General features: G+C 46.1%; 1 pseudogene; it reads left to right on the plus strand.

Moving 5' to 3' along the window:
- The first annotated feature begins 7,137 nt into the window (after positions 1-7,137).
- Positions 7,138-8,294, plus strand: LOC112929335 (proliferating cell nuclear antigen pseudogene; annotated as a pseudogene).
- The last annotated feature ends 7,579 nt before the right edge of the window (positions 8,295-15,873 follow it).

Consider the following 15,873-nt stretch of genomic DNA (forward strand, 5'->3'; position numbering starts at 1 on the left):
TTATCCATTCATCTTTTGATGGATACAAAGGTTCCCTCCACAGTTTGGCTATTGTGGACATTGCTGCTATAAATACTGGGGTGCAGGGAGCTCGCTTTTTTGAGTATCTGCATCTGTATCTTTGGGGTAAATCCCCAGCAGTGCCATTCCTGGGTCATAGGGCAGCTCTATTTTTAACTCTGAGGAACCTCCACACAGTTTTCCAGAGTGGCTGCACCAGTTCACATTCTCACCAACAGTGCAAGAGGGTTCCCTTTCTCCACATCCTCTCCAACATTTGTTGTTTCCTGTCTTGTTATTTTTCGCCATTCTCACTGGTGTGAGGTGGTATCTCATTGTGGTTTTGATTTGTATTTCCCTGATGGCCTGTGATGCGGAGCATTTTCTCATGTGCTTGTTGGCCATGTCTATGTCTTCCTCTGTGAGATTTCTGTTCATGTCTTTTGCCCATTTCATGATTGGATTTTTTGTTTCTTTGCTGTTGAGTTGAATAAGTAAGTTCTTTACAGATCTTGGATACTAGCCCTTTATCTGATAGGTCATTTGCAAATATCTTCAACCATTCTGTGGGTTGTCTTTTAGTTTTGTTGACTGTTTCTTTTGCTGTGCAGAAGCTTTTTATCTTTAGTCCCAATAATTCATTTTTGCTTTTGTTTCCCTTGCCTTCATAGATGTATCTTGCAAGAAATCACTGTGGCCAAGTTCATAAAGGGTGTTGCCTGTGTTCTCCTCTAGGATTTTGATGGATTCTTGTCTCACATTTAGATATTTCATCCATTTTGAGTTTATCTTTGTGTATAGTATAAGAGAATGGTCTAGTTTCATTCTTCTGCACATGGTTGTCCAATTTTCCCAACACCATTTATTGAAGAGACTGTCCTTTTTCCAGTGGATGGTCTTTCCTGCTTTGTTGAATATTAATTGATCATAGAGATGAGGGCCCATTTCTATTTTCTATTCTCTTCCATTGATCTATGTGTCTGTTTTTGTGCCAGTACCACACTGTCTTGATGGTCACAGCTTTGTAGTACAACCTGAAATCTGGCATTGTGATGCCCCCGGTTCTGGTTTTCTTTTTTAATATTCCCCTGGCTATTCAGGGTCTTTTCTGATTCCACACAAATCTTAAGATTACTTGTTCCAACTCTCTGAAGAAAGGCCATGCTATTTTGATACGGATTGCATTAAATGTGTAAATTGCCCTGGGTAACATTGACATTTTCACAATATTCTTCCAATTCATGAGCATGGAATATCTTTCCATCTCTTTGTGTCTTCCTCAATTTCTTTCAGAAGTGTTCTGTAGTTTTTAGGGCATAGATCTTTTACCTCTTTGGTAAGGTTTATTCTTAGGTATCTTATGCTTTTGGGTGCAATTGTAAATGGAATTGACTCCTTAATTTCTCTTTCTTCAGTCTCATTGTTAGTGTATAGAAATGCCACTGATTTCTGGGCATTGATTTTATATCCTGCCACACTGCCAAATTGCTGTATGAGTTCTAGCAATCTTGGGGTGGAGTCTTTGGGTTTTCTATGTACAGTATTGTGTCATCTGGGAAGAGGGAGAGTTTGACTTCTTCTTTGCCAAATGCCTTTTATTTCTTTTTGTTGCCTGATGGCTGAGGCTAGGACTTCTAGTACTATGTTGAATAGCAGTGGTGAGAGTGGACATCCCTGTCGCATTCCTGATCTTAGGGGAAAGGCTCCCAGTATTTCCCCATTGAGAATGATATTTGCTGTGGGCTTTTCATAGATGGCTTTTAAGATGCTGAGGAATGTTCCCTCTATCCCTACACTCTGAAGAGTTTTGATCAGGAATGGATGCTGTATTTTGTCAAATGCTTTCTCTGAATCTAATGAGAGGATAATATGGTTCTTGTATTTTTCTCTTGTTGATATGATTTATCACACTGATTGCTTTACAAGTGTTGAACCAGCCTTGCATCCCGGGGATAAATCCCACTTGGTTATGGTGAATAATCTTCTTCATGTACTGTTGGATCCTATTGGCTAGTATCTTGTTGAGTATTTTTGCATCCGTGTTCATCAGGGATATTGGTCTATAATTCTCCTTTTTGGTGGGGTCTTTGTCTGGTTTTGGAACTAAGGTGATGCTGGCTTCATAGAACAAGTTCGGAAGTACTCCATCTCTTTCTATCTTTCAGAACAGCTTTAGTAGAACAGGTATTGTTTCATCTTTAAACATTTGATAGAATTCCCCTGGGAAGCCATCTGGTCCTGGACTTTTGTGTCTTGGGAGGTTTTTGATGACTGCTTCAATTTCCTCCCTGGTTATCGGCCTGTTCAGGTTTTCTGTTTCTTCCTGTTCCAGTTTTAGTAGTTTGTGGTTTTCCAGAAATGCATCCATTTCTTCTAGATTGCCTAATTTATTGGCATGTAGCTGCCATAAAACATATTATGATATGTTTTTAAATCGTTTGTATTTCCTTAGTATTGGTGGTGATTTCTCCTTTTTCATTCGTGATTTTATTAATTTGAGTCTTTTCTTTTTTGTTTTTAATAAGGCTGGCTAATGGTTTATCTATCTTATTAATTCTTTTTAAAAATGTTTTTATTTATTTATGATAATCACACACACACACACACACACACACACACACACACAGAGAGAGAGAGAGAGAGAGAGAGGCAGAGACACAGGCAGAGGGAGAAGCAGGCTCCATGCACCGGGAGCTCGATGTGGGATTCGATCCCGGGTCTCCAGGATCACGCCCTGGGCCAAAGGCAGGCGCCAAACTGCTGCGCCACCCAGGGATCCCTATCTTATTCTTTCAAAGAACCAACTCCTGGTTTCGTTGATCTATTCCACAGTTCTTCTGGTCTCTATTTCATTGAGTTCTGCTCGAATCTTTATTAACTCTCTTCTTCTGCTGGGTGTAGGTTTTATTTGCTGTTCTTTCTCCAGTTCCTTTAGGTGCAAGGTTAGCTTTTGTATTTGAATTTTTTCCAGTTTTTGGATGGTTGCTTGTATTGAGATGTATTTCCCTCTTAGGACTGCTTTTGCTGTATCCCAAAGATTTTGAACGGGTGTATCTTCATTCTTGTTAGTTTCCATGCATCTTTTTAATTCTTCTCTAATTTCCTGGTTGACTCATTCATCTTTTAGCAGGATGGTCTTTAACCTCCATGTGTTTGAATTTCTTCCAAATTTCTTCTTGTAATTTAGTTCTAGTTTCAAAGCATTATGGTCTGAAAATAGCAGGGGACAATCCCAGTCTTTTGGTATCAGTTAAGACCTGATTTGTGACCCAGTATGTGGTATATTTTGGAGAAAGTTCCATGTGCACTTGAGAAGAATGTGTATTCAGTTGTGTTTGGATGTAAAGTTCTGTAAATATCTGTAAAATCCATCCAGTGTATCATTTAAAGCTCTTGTTTCTTTGGAGATGCTGTGCTTAGAAAATCTGTCATTTACAGAAAGCACCGTGTTGAAGTCTCCCAGTATAAGTGTATTATTATCGAAGTATGTCTTTACTTTGGTTATTAATTGATTGATATACTTGGCAGCTCCCACATTAGGGGCATAAATATTCATGATTGTTAGGTCCTCTTGTTGGATAGATCCTTTAAGTATGATATAGTGTCCCTCTTCATCTTTTACTACATTCTTTGGGATAAACTTTAATTTATCTGATATGAGGATTGCTACCCCTGCTTTCTTTTAAGGACCATTTGTATGGTAAGTTGGTTCTCCAACCTTTTATTTTCAAGCTGTAGGTGTTCTTAGGTCAAAAATGAGTCTCTTGTAGACAGCAGATAGATGGGTCTTGCTTTTTTATTCAGTCTGAAACCCTGTGTCTTTTGATGGGATCATTAAGCCCATTCACATTCAGAGTTACTATTGAAAGATATGAATTTAGTGTCATCATAATACCTATTCAGTTCCTGTTTTGTGGATTGTTTCTTTGGACTTCCTCTTTCTTTTACAGAGTCCCCCTTAATATTTCTTGCAGAGCTGGTTTGGTGGTCACATATTCTTTCAGTTTCTGCCTATCTTGGAAGCTCTTCATCTCTCCTTCTATTCTGAATGAGAGCCTTGCTGGATAGAGTATTCTTGGTTGCATGTTCTTCTCATTTAGGACCCTGAATATATCCTGCCAGCCCTTTCTGGCCTACCAGGTATCTGTGGAGAGGTCTGCTGTTAATCTAATATTTCTCCTCATATAAGTTAGGGATCTCTTGTCTCTTGCTGCTTTAAGGATTTTCTCTTTATCTTTGGAATTTGCAAGTTTCACTATTAAATGTTGAGGTGTTGAACAGATTTTTATTGATTTTAGGGGGGCATCTCTCTATCTCCTGGATCTGAATGCCTTGTTTCCCTCCCCAAGTTAGGGAAGTTCTCAGCTATGATTTGTTGAAATGCACTTTCTCGTCCTCTGTCCCTCTCAGCGCCCTCTGGAATCCCAGTTAAACGTAGATTTTTCCTTCTGAGGCTGTCATTTATTTCCCTTAACCTTTCCTCATGGTCTTTTAATTGTTTTTCTCTTTTTTCCTCAGCTTCCTTACTTGCTGTCAACTTGTCTTCTATGTCACTCACTTGTTCTTCTACCTTGTTAACCCTTGTCATTAGGACCTACAGTTTGGATTGCATCTCATTTAATTGATTTTTAATTTCGGCCTGATTAGATCTAAATTCTGCAGTCATGAAGTCTCTTGAATCCTTTATGCTTTTTTCCAGAGCCACCAGTAGCTTTATAATTGTGCTTCTGAATTGGCTTTCTGACATCAAATTGTAATCCAAATTTTGTTATTCTGTGGGAAAGAGTACTATTTCTGATTCTTTCTTTTGTGGTGAGTTCTTCTTTCTAGTCATTTTTCTCAGTGCAGAGTGGCTAAAAACAAGTTGTACTTGTTAGAAGCGCAAACTCTTCTCTTTGTAGCGTTCCAGTTGTTCTCTCTTTAAATCTCAGGTTGAATTCGTAGGTTTTCAGGATAATTTGAAAGTTATCTAGGTAAGTTGGCGGGGAGAGGTGACTTGGGGACCCTACTCTTCTACCATCTTGCCCCGCCCCCCTCTGAGAAGGTGATATTTGTGTGGTCTGAAAGAAGTAAGGATATAAAAAGTATCCCAGGATGGGGATGCCTGAGTGGCTCAGTTGGTTTAGTGTCTGCCTTTGGCTCAGGTCATGATCTCAGGGTCCTGGGATCAAGTTGCTCATCCAGCTCCCTGCTCCATGGGGAGTTTGCTACTCCTCTCCCTCTGCCCCTCGCTCTGCTTTTGCTCTCTTGAGCTCTCTCTGTCAAAGAAATAAAATCTTTAAAAAAAAAAAAAGAAGTACCCTGGGGTGGGGGAACAGCAAGTGCAAAGGCCCTGAGACAGGAGTCCTGGGGAGGCGAATGTGACAGAGCATGATGAATAAGCAGGAGGGAAGTAGAAATGAGCTCAGAAAGGCCACCATATGGACTTTTTATCAGAGAGGTGGAAGAGCAAAGAGGAGTTAGAGCAGAGGGGGAATGTAGCAAAGTGGTTTAACATGTCAGTCTAGCTGCCATGCTGAGAAGACACTATGGAAGGGCCAGAGTTGGCTGGAAGTACAGAGACCAGAGGGGCTGCTGCAGTGAGTCGGGTGACAGATTCTGGTGGCTTGGACCAGGATGGAAGAGGAGGCTGTGAGCAATGGCATCTTGGATGGACTTTGGAGATAAATCCAGCAGGGCTTGCTAATGAATCAGGTATGAAGGGTGAGAGATCCTTGCAGAAGTGAACTTGTCCAGCCCTTGGGAGGCAGCCCCTGACCCTAGAAGGCCCTGAGTGCATGTCTATGGCCCTGGTGAAGAGGAGATCACCCCAAATGCCTCAAAGATTGGCCACTAAACAAGAATGGTGGTAACATGCAACTCTAATTGCTTTGCATGTTTGCATCAGTGGAAAATCCAGCTCTTTTTATTAAAAATAGATTAGAAAGAGCTGCTCCATGGACACAGCAGGCAGGGCTGGGACACAGGGGGCATGCTAGAGTGTCAGTGCTTATGGGACACAGGTGAGGTTATGAGAGCTAGGGTGTCTGATACTCATGGTCACAGTCTACAGCCTTCCTTGGAACCACAACTGGACACACACTGGAAAGGGGGCAGGGATATCACCTAGATCAATGTTCCGGGCCAATGCCCTGAACAAAAATCCCAAATCTCTGCTTGGCCTCACCCGAGGGGATGCCCCTCCCAGAGGCAGCCATGGCCAGTAATAGGCTGGCTGGGGGTGTGAAGGTCTGGTCCCTTTGTTTCTATTCAGGGCAACTCTGAGGAGCCATTCAGCTCCAGAGCTCAGCGTGGGACAGTCAGCAGCCTCACTTGTAACCACACCATAGGCCAGCTTGTCCCTCCACCAGATCCTGCCTTCCTCACTTCCTTCTGGTGCCTCTCCCCGCAGAGAACTCCATCCGCCCTCTCCCAATTTGTGTCCAGGGGCCTCCCAATTGGGAGATTGCCTCCCAATCTGTGTCCAGGGGCCCCGATCTAGCACAGTGGGCCACCACGGTTTCTAACAGCTACATTGGGTGCTCCCCTGGCAAATTAATACTTGATTTGTCTGGGACTAAGTCCACCATCCTCCCTGCCTCCTCCATATCTGCCTTGGGACCTTCCTCATCTGAGGAATGGCATAGTCACCTACCCAGTTGCCCAAGCCAGAAATACAGATGTTGTCCCTGATACAGCTTCTCCATTCAGAATTTCTTCCCATTCGTATCTCCCTTCCAGCCATGGCTTATTCCAAGTGCTCTTTGAGAATAACATCATTTACTTCCAGAAAGTCCTTCCTTGTATGCAACTAAAATCCCTGGTGGTGCCATACTGTCGAGGTGGAGAGTGTACTGGCTGTGAAGTCACATAGACTTGGGTCCAACTTCTGTTCTCCTCGTTGAGGAGCTGAGGAAGCACAGGCAAAGACTGCGTCTCTCTCTCTGGGTCTTTTTCCTCATCGTAAAATGGGACTGGTGAGCCAACTTAAAACTTACTGCAGTGAGTTTTTGTAAGTCACATAAGTAGGTTGTGACCTTCCTGGGTTGCAGGATCTCAGCACTGGGTTCCCCGCTTGCTGTCATCCTGTGACACCTCAGCTGGCTACCCCTTCCTCCTTTTCTCCACCCATAGCTTCATCCTTGTAACTCGGCCACCATGTTCCAAGTGTGCCTAGTCCAGGGCTCCATCCTGAAGAAGGTGCTGGAGTCTCTTAAGGACCTCAGCATCGAGGCCAGCTGGAACATCAGCTTGAGCAGCATGAACCTGCCCAGCGTTGACTCGTCCCATGCCTCCCTGGCATAGCTCGTCCTGCGGTCCCAAGGTTTCCACACGTCAGGCTGTGACAGTGACTTGCCCTGGGCATGAACCCCACCACTCTGTGCAACATATAAAACTGTGTGGGCAATGAAGACATCATTATGCTAAGAGCTGAGGCTGATGCAGACACCGTGGCACCAGTAATGGAAGCTCCATTTCAAGAAAAGATTCAGGGGCTCCTGGTTAAGTGTCTCCCTTCAGCTCAGGTCATGATCTCAGGGTCCTGGGATACAGCCCCACATCAGGGCCCTGCTCTGACTCTGCACCTCCCCCTGCTTGTGCTCTCTTTCTCAAATAAGTAAAAGCTCTACCAAAAAAAAAAAAAAAAAAAAAAAAAAAGAAAGAAAGAAAAGTTTTCAGTCTATGACATGAAGTTAATGGATTTATTTATTTAATTTTTAAAGATTTTATTTATTTATTAATTTGAGACACACACAGAGAGGCAGAGACATAGGCAGAGGGAGAAACAGACTCCCTGCAGGGGATCCTAATGTGGGACTCAATCCCAGGACCCCGGGATCATGCTGAGCCAAAGGCAGATGCTCAACCGCTGAGCCACCCAGGCATCCCAAAGTTAATGGATTTAGATGCTGAACTTCGAATTCCAGAACCCGAGTGAAGCTGTACAGGAAAGATGTCTTCTGCTCAATATGCACCTGTACGCCGAGATCTCAGTCATCCTGGGGACCCTGGTGTAACCAGTTGTGCAAAAGACCTAGTGAGATTTTCTCCAAGGGCAGAAAACTGGGAACAGAAATATTAAGTTGTTTTGTTGGTAGAGAGGAAGAGGCTGTCACCATAGAGACGAGTGAGCCAAGTACAGCTAACTTTTCACGGAGGTCCCTGAACTTCTTCACAGAAGTGGCCCCACCCTCCCCTGTGATAACACTCAATATGCTGCACACAGACCCCTTGTTGTAGGGCATCAGATTGCTGGTGCCGGACATGGGATGCACTATCTGGCTCCCAAGATCGAGGATGAAGAAGGATCTTAGGCCTCTTAAAATCCAAGAAAATAAGCTAAGCTCTCTGAGGATTGCTTCTGAGATGCTAGCATATACTTTTTAAAAAAGATTGCATTCATTCATTTGAGAGAGAGAGAGTGAGTGAGAGAATGAGAGAGAGCATGAGCAGGGGGAGAAGCAGAGGAAGGGGGAGGAGCAGAGGGAGAGGGAGAAGCAGTCTCCTCGTCAAGCAGAGAGCCCAATGAGGGGCTGGATCTCAGGACCCTGGGATCATGACCTGGGCCGAAGGCAGACGCTTAATCGGCTGAGCCACCCAGGTGCCCCTATATATACTTCAGTGTCTTCTGCAACTGAGTGTGTGCCTCTGAGTACATGTGCAGATAATAGTTTTCTGTAAATAACCATTTTTCCCCTCCCGTTCTCTATAATTTGGTTAGAGAATCAAGTCTAAGCAGATCTAGTCTTGTTCATCTGGAAATACTTCCGCCTTACCTAGAAATACTCCTCAGGATTTTTAGAACAGAAGGGGTTTGACTCTATGTGCAGTTTTAAGACTTTTTCTCAATTTAAAGGAGTTATTTGAATTTCAAAAGCAAACCAAGAGTTAAATAAGTAGAAGTAAAGTGTTTAGCTTTACCCTTGGAGCATAAGATGCCAGTACATAGTAATCGTAAAAAAATTTGCTATTTTTATTGTTTCTTTTGTTCTGGGAGTTCCTGATACCTGTCTCTGCATGGGCTTAATGGTCTTTGTCTGGCTGCGGTGCCAGTGCCCTGACACACTCCTGACCCCTCTGAAATGCTTCCTCAGCAAGACAAACCTCTCTGTGGGAATTTTAGGGGCAGGACCACTCGTAGGAGGCCTTGGTTGTTGCTAGATGCCGAGAAAACAAATATTGTTTTAGAAACATTAATAATTGAAAGGTTTTCAGCACAGAATTGGCCAGCATTAAGGGAATTGAAAATTAAGACTAAGACACTACCTCAAGCAGATTTTCTGATGAATAATTCACAGAGTGAATGCCCACAAAGATCTAGAAGAGAAAATACCTTCTGTGTCTGTGCTCCCCACCCCCGCCACTGGCTCCATCACCTTGACTTTTCCCTGAGCCCTTGGCAGAGGGGAAAGGGGCATCTGGGGAAGTAAATAAAAGGCAACAACACAATAGAGTTCTGATTTGAATTTGTATTGCAGTTTTGCCCACATGTTGCTGTGCGACCACAGATAAATTGTGTCCTTCTCTGAGAAGCAGTCCTACCAACTTTGAACAGACTAGGATTCTTTGAGGTCCAAGTGATGCAAGGGACTTTGAGTACCCACTGGAGGCCTCCATTCCCAGAAAGAGCAATCTCCCAAAGCATTTATAGGATCAGGTTTATTCCATTTCAGGTCTCCCTCCTTCCTTCCTTCACAAGTTTGCTGAGTGCCTGCTGGGTGCTAAACATGGGGGGTTTTGTTTCCCCAGTGTAGAAACTGCACAGGCAAGTGGAATTCACAGTGACCTGGACAAAGAGAGTGAAGCAGAGGTAGTGGGTGCAGGAGTGACATCTAAATTCAGCCTGAGGTGTGATCAGGGAAGGCTTTCTGGAGGAGGCAGCACTTGACCTGAGTCCTATGGAGAGAGTTGGGTAGGAAAAGAAGGGAAGGAGGAGGGTATTCCAGGTTAGAGAGGAAATTTGTGTAAATCTCCAGTAGAGAGAGAAGGAAAAGTACTTTTGTGGGGACAGCAAGGGGACATGGGGCATGTGGGGGAGGGGCCCGGATAAGAGGCTGGACCCTGTAAGGCATTAAGGTCAAGTTAAGGCACTTGCCTGGACTTGATTCTGAGGGCAAGGGAGAGCCAGCGAAGGTGTAAGCAGAGTGCTGGGAACTCCATTGATTTGTTTTAGAAAGATCCTGGGAGTGGCGGGCAGAGCACTTGGCGGTGCGTGTTTTTTGGTGTAAACCCTCAGACTGTTGGTGTAAACCCTTCTCAGCCTGATCAAACAGATTGCCTGTCACTATTTTTGAAAAAAATTTATTCTTCCTGTTTCTATGGTCCATCCAATCTCAAGCTGCGTTCCTGTCTCAGTTCATACATTACATCTGATCTCTGTGGCAGGCGGGAGGGAATTTGTGTGGGTTCCCAAGATGGACATCCCCCTGCCGTGCCCTCCAGTTGCAGAGTTAGCTCAGACTTGATCTTGCCAAGTTCAGGGTAGGAAGGCAGTCAGTCCCCAAGGAACACTGGCTTCCTAGACCAGACTTAGAGTGGAAGTCTCAAACTGGTGGCTCCTGCGGCAAATCCGGAACTGTGGTATGTTTTGTTGGAGCAGTGTTTTGTTTGGGGAAAAAAAAATCAATATTTAAAAATCAGATTTCTCATAAAAAAGTCTGAGATTCTGATTTTCTAGAGGTAGCAGACATGGTGATCCCCTTCCTTCAAGACAGCCACTGCCGGACACTGAGCGGTCTCTGCCCTGTGGACGGTCCCCTCTATTCCCTGTCACTTCCCTGTTCTGGGGAGTGGCTTCCATCACTCTCTGCCAGTTGCAATGCTGGTTTTCTCCTACAAAGTGAGGAAGAATGTAAACTATTTCTTGGTATCCACCTCTCCATCAAACACAGAAAAATGAGAGATGACAAAAAGAGCCACATATTTCAAGAAAAATGAGCACATATTTCTTTTTTTTTCTAGAGATTTTATTTATTTATTCGTGAGAGACAGGCAGAGACATAGGCAGAGGGAGAAACAGGTTCCCCGTGGGGAGCCCGATGTGAGACTCAATCCCAGGACCCCAGGATCACTGCCTGAGCCCAAGGCAGATGCTCAACCACTGAGCCACCCAGGTGCCCCGAAAGCACACATTTCTTGATGGAAGTAAGAAAATCATTGTTTGATGTGTACACCACATGGGTCTGCTTGAAGGAGTACAGTCTAAGATGCTCTGATCAGTAAATCTGGCTCATGGGGCACTCATGCCTGTTACTCGTCTGGCCTGACCCTTGTGGGTTTGAGCCCTGGGGGACTTCAGAGTCCCAAATGTCAGAACCATCTTTTCTGTTGTTCTTCCCAGATTCCTGTGGCCTGGGATCCCACCAAGGGGACACATGTGGGATGTGGAGGTCTGGTTGGCTCAAGCCCTGCCTGGCTGCCCAGCCTTCTCCCAAGTGAGTTCTGCTCATACCTGTGCATGTGTCTACTTTCATTTGGGTTGCAGGAGGAATGGATTCAAGGACTTTTAAAAAAGTGCATAAAAGCCATTTGTCTGCTAGAGCTCCTTCATGTACCTTCAGGGCAAACTAAAGCCAAGGAAGGGGACTGACCTACCCATTGTCGCCTGCATGGTCCTGTGTGGGAACAGAGTCTGTGCCCTGCTTCTTTGTTCCCCTGGCTGCAGGCTGAGTGAGGCCCCTGCCCTCCCGGGCTCTATCCTCTGCTCTGCTGTGCTGCTGAACTCTCTGCACAGTTCACCCAGTGTTGTAAACTCTACATGGGCCAAGCCAGAAATGAGTTTGGAGTGGAGGTGGTCAGCCTCAGGGTGTGCTGGCAGGTGGGGATGGAGGCTGGGGCTGCAGGTCTCAGGGAGCCAGCAATTCGGGTCCTTAAGTGACATCTGTGGGAGGGCACTTCTGATTTCTGGCCCCAGCTCAGAGCAACTTGCAGGTGGAAGTGGTGCCCTCTTCTGCCCTGCTTCCCTGCCGCCTGGCGGACGCCTTAGCCAGTGAATGCGGAGTTCATTCATTCATTCATTCATTCATTCATCCCTCTTCAGTTTCTCCTGTCTTCAGCAAACATTCACCTCCATCTGCATTGTGCCAGGCCGTAGGTGGGGACCTGGGGCCAGGGCAGGGAGGGGCTGGGCAGAAAGAGCAGCCAAGTGACAGCAGTGCAGCCTGAGTGGGGAGGGAGCTGCCTGTGAGGAGAGTCACGCAGGCCCTTGGGCTCATTGCAATGTCAACTGTCATTGAGGTTTATTGAGGGCCTACTGTGTGCGCCGGGCCCCACGGGGCTTTACACAAATGAGTTTACCCTTTACGATCCCTCGGAGGACCTGCTTTCATCCCTTTTACAGATGATGATGATGGATGACCCTGAGGATCCAGAAGGTGAAGGCACATGTTCCTTGTATGTGTCAGAGCGAAGACTGGTGCCCAGGGATTCTGCATCCAGAGTCTGTCCTCAAAATCACTGCCCAGTCTAGGATTGGCTTGAGGCCACCCTGTGCCCACACTGGGGTTAACATGATATAGAAGCGAAAGATTTTCACCAGGAAGAAAAGGATTCTAGGCAAGTTTTCACAAAGTCCAACTGACATCCATTGAGGAGAGACTCAGATGAGCCCACAAGGTAACTCTTGTCAACAGTCACATTTATGACCTTGACAAACTTGATGAATGTACGACTTTCAACCTCTGTTGCTTCCCGTATTGTCACCTTTCATATTTTGAGAACTAATATTACAACCAAGGTTTGACCAGTTTCCCCAGCAATGCTGATTCAACTCATTCATTGTGAAGTAGGTATTGAGCACCTACTGTGTGCAGAGCACGCTTCTAAAGATGCTGGAGACACAATGATACACCCACTGTGAAAAGCCATTATTCTAGGCTCCAAGGACACAGCAGTGAGCAAAATCGACCCAGTCCCTGCTCCTATGGAGTGGGAGACTTATAGGCGAGGCAGATTTTAATCCAAGAATCACACAAGGAAGTGTAAGTGACAACTAGCACTATGTGCTGTAAAAGAGAGGGACTTGGTGGCCTGAGAGTGTGTCCTGGGGAGACTGGTGGGGTGGTGGGAGCAGGACAGCCTTCCCCAGGGAAGTGACATGGGAGCTGAGCTCTGCAGGAAGAGTAGTCAGTAACCAGGTGAAGGGGCAGAGCATATTCTAGATAGAGGACTTGTTGCTGCAAAGGTCCTGGGTCGGTGGGTTTGTGGAACTGAAGGCCTCACAGAGAGGAACGAGTTTTGTGATGAGGCTGGAATGGTGAGCAAAGGTCAGACCCTTGATGGTGGTGGTGGGAATTTTGTTCTTTACCCTGAGAGCAGGGGAAGGTCAGCAGAGCATTATCAGTTAGCTTTGGCTGTGTAACAAACTATCCCCAAACGTAATAATTTTAAGCAACTACATCTTATTTAGCTGGGGCTGGCCTGTAGGGCAAAAATTTGTTCTGGGCTCAGTTGGTGGCTCCTCTGGTCTGAGTCAGGCCCGGCTGATCATAGGTGGACTTGTTCAAGCATCTGTGCTCAGCTGGTGGGTCATGTCGGGCTGGCTGGTTTATGGTGGCCTCGGTAAGGATTGGGGGGGGGGTGCTGGAAACTCTCCTCAGGTGACAGGGTAGCCCAGGCCTGGTGACAGGATGGTTGGAGAGTGTGAAGTGTGTGAACAAAAGCCACAGGCCTCCTAAGGCCTAGACCCAAAAGTGCAGAGCATCACTTCCTGTCGGTCAGAGCAAATCACGAGATCAGCCCAGGTTGAAGGGATGAAAAAGTAGACTCCTCCTCTCCATGCAAGGAGTTGCTAAGAATTAGGGTCATTTTTGCCCACTACCATGAAGATTTTAGGTAAAAGAGTGATTTTATTTTTTAGAGGTTTAAAAAGATCCCTTTAGATTCTGAGGGGAGAATGGATGGGAGGCAGTACTTACCTAATATCTGTTCCTTCCGCCATTATTAGTAACAGAAAGCCAGTTTTTATTCCTACACATTGCTTCCTAGAATAAAGACTGGACTTCCTCAGCTCCATGTAGCTGTGTTGTATGAGACTTTTGGGGAGTCTCCTCACAAAAGAAGGTCAAGCCTTTCTTCTCTCCTTCTTCCCCCTGCTCTCCTTGGTGTGTTGAATGGAGATGTATTGGTGGAGTTTGGGCAGCCACATTGGACCATAGGGGTGCAGACTTCATCCTATGGAGGGTGGAATGGAGATCCAGAGGAGCTGGGGTCCTGATCACTCTTTGGAGACACTGTACCAGTTTGGACCGCTGGCCCCACATGGCCACTAATGGCTCACAGCTTTCCCTTCTCTGGAGAGTTGCCTGTTTGGACTGGAGCTGTTCCACCCAGGAGGTTATGTTTGGTGAGGGTGTGGAGGTACAAAGGGCCTGCCTCCCTTTGGCTGATGGGACCTACTCCAAGCTTCAGTAGATGCTCCAGAGCCCCCCACGGGGTCTGTCTGAGGACAATCTCCAGCCCCATCCTGTGTCTCTTACTACGCTTCTCCTTGGAACACCCTATCCATAAACCTTACAAGAACCCCCATCTCAGGCTCTGTTTCTAGACACCCTGCTCTGCTCTCTCCCCACAATGAGCCACAGACTAAGAGTCTGGCTTACCCACCAGGCTCCTGGCTCAGAATGAACCTTAATCACTAGACTCAATCCATTTCACCCACAGTTTTGCAGTGGACAGGGGAGGAGAGGTCCAGTGCTTGACTCCAACAGGGCAGGCCCCATGGTGTGAAGAACTCAAGAAAAATAAACTTCTTCCAGGCTGGGCCGGGGGATGGAGGCCAAGGGAGTGCTCAGGAAGGGAGGCTTCAGATCTGGTCAGTGTGTGGGGCCCACCAGCCGAGCAAGGCCCTCCCCTTCCCGCCTCCCTGCTCCAGGCCTGTTTGAAGTCTGTGAGTTGCCTGGGCTGCTGGATGGACAGCATTTGTAAGCAACTCTCTCCCTGGCCCAGTTAATAATTCAGGAGCCAGCGCCTGCAGCCAACCCATCATTCCAACCCCGCTGCACCCTGAACGCCAAGCTAGTGGACAGGAAAGAAAAAATCACCATACCCACTTGAAAAATGGTCCTTGCTTCAAGTGCTTGTTGTGTCCCCCGTGCTGGGGTGGGAGAGAGCTGAGTTGAGACATAGCTGCTGGGCAGACAGTGAGAGAAAGCTGGAGCTGTGCCGAGGGTGCAGGCATGCACACGGAACGGTGTTTAATTTTTGAATCCTGAGCCACATTTGTTTTCGGACAGTGGGATGTAGTTGCTGTAGTGCAGACCTTGGAGGACCCAGCTTTCTTCTTCTGATTCAGCTGTTTATCCTTCACTCACTGTCTCTACCATTCATTCATTCATTCATTTTGCAACCATTGTTGCCGCTGATGAGCAAGGAACATTGATGATAAAGGAAGAGTAGGGGAGTGACACCTGTCAGAGTGACACCTGTCAATGAGAGCTGCCATGCTTAAGGGGCTCGAAGCACAGCTGGCCGGGGGCTCTGCGTGTGGGGGAGGCCTGTCGCCTGGGTATGCCATGGCCCTATATGCCCAAAGCAGGGAGGGCAAGGTAGAGCAATTAATGGTTAAGATCATGGACTCTGGGGCCAGACTGCCTGGGTTCAAATCCCAGCCCCACCACACATGTACACAGAGTCGGCCTCTGTGTGCCTCAGTTTCCCCATGTATAAAACTGAGTTAATAATGGGAGACTGAGACAAACTACTCGTTATTGTTAAGACAATGAATAGAGACTTTGAGAGCGAAATGAAAAACCCAAACCCTGACAAAGACAAAGTGCTGGCAACTGTAAGTAAAGCTACTTTCAGAAAGTGACTTGGCAGGTTCTTACAATGTGGTACGCGCTTACGTACCAGCCAGCAGTCCCACCTGTGGGTGTACACCCAAATGAAATGCTA

Source organism: Vulpes vulpes, chromosome 3 (assembly GCF_048418805.1).
Source record: "Vulpes vulpes isolate BD-2025 chromosome 3, VulVul3, whole genome shotgun sequence".
NCBI lineage: Eukaryota > Metazoa > Chordata > Mammalia > Carnivora > Canidae > Vulpes > Vulpes vulpes.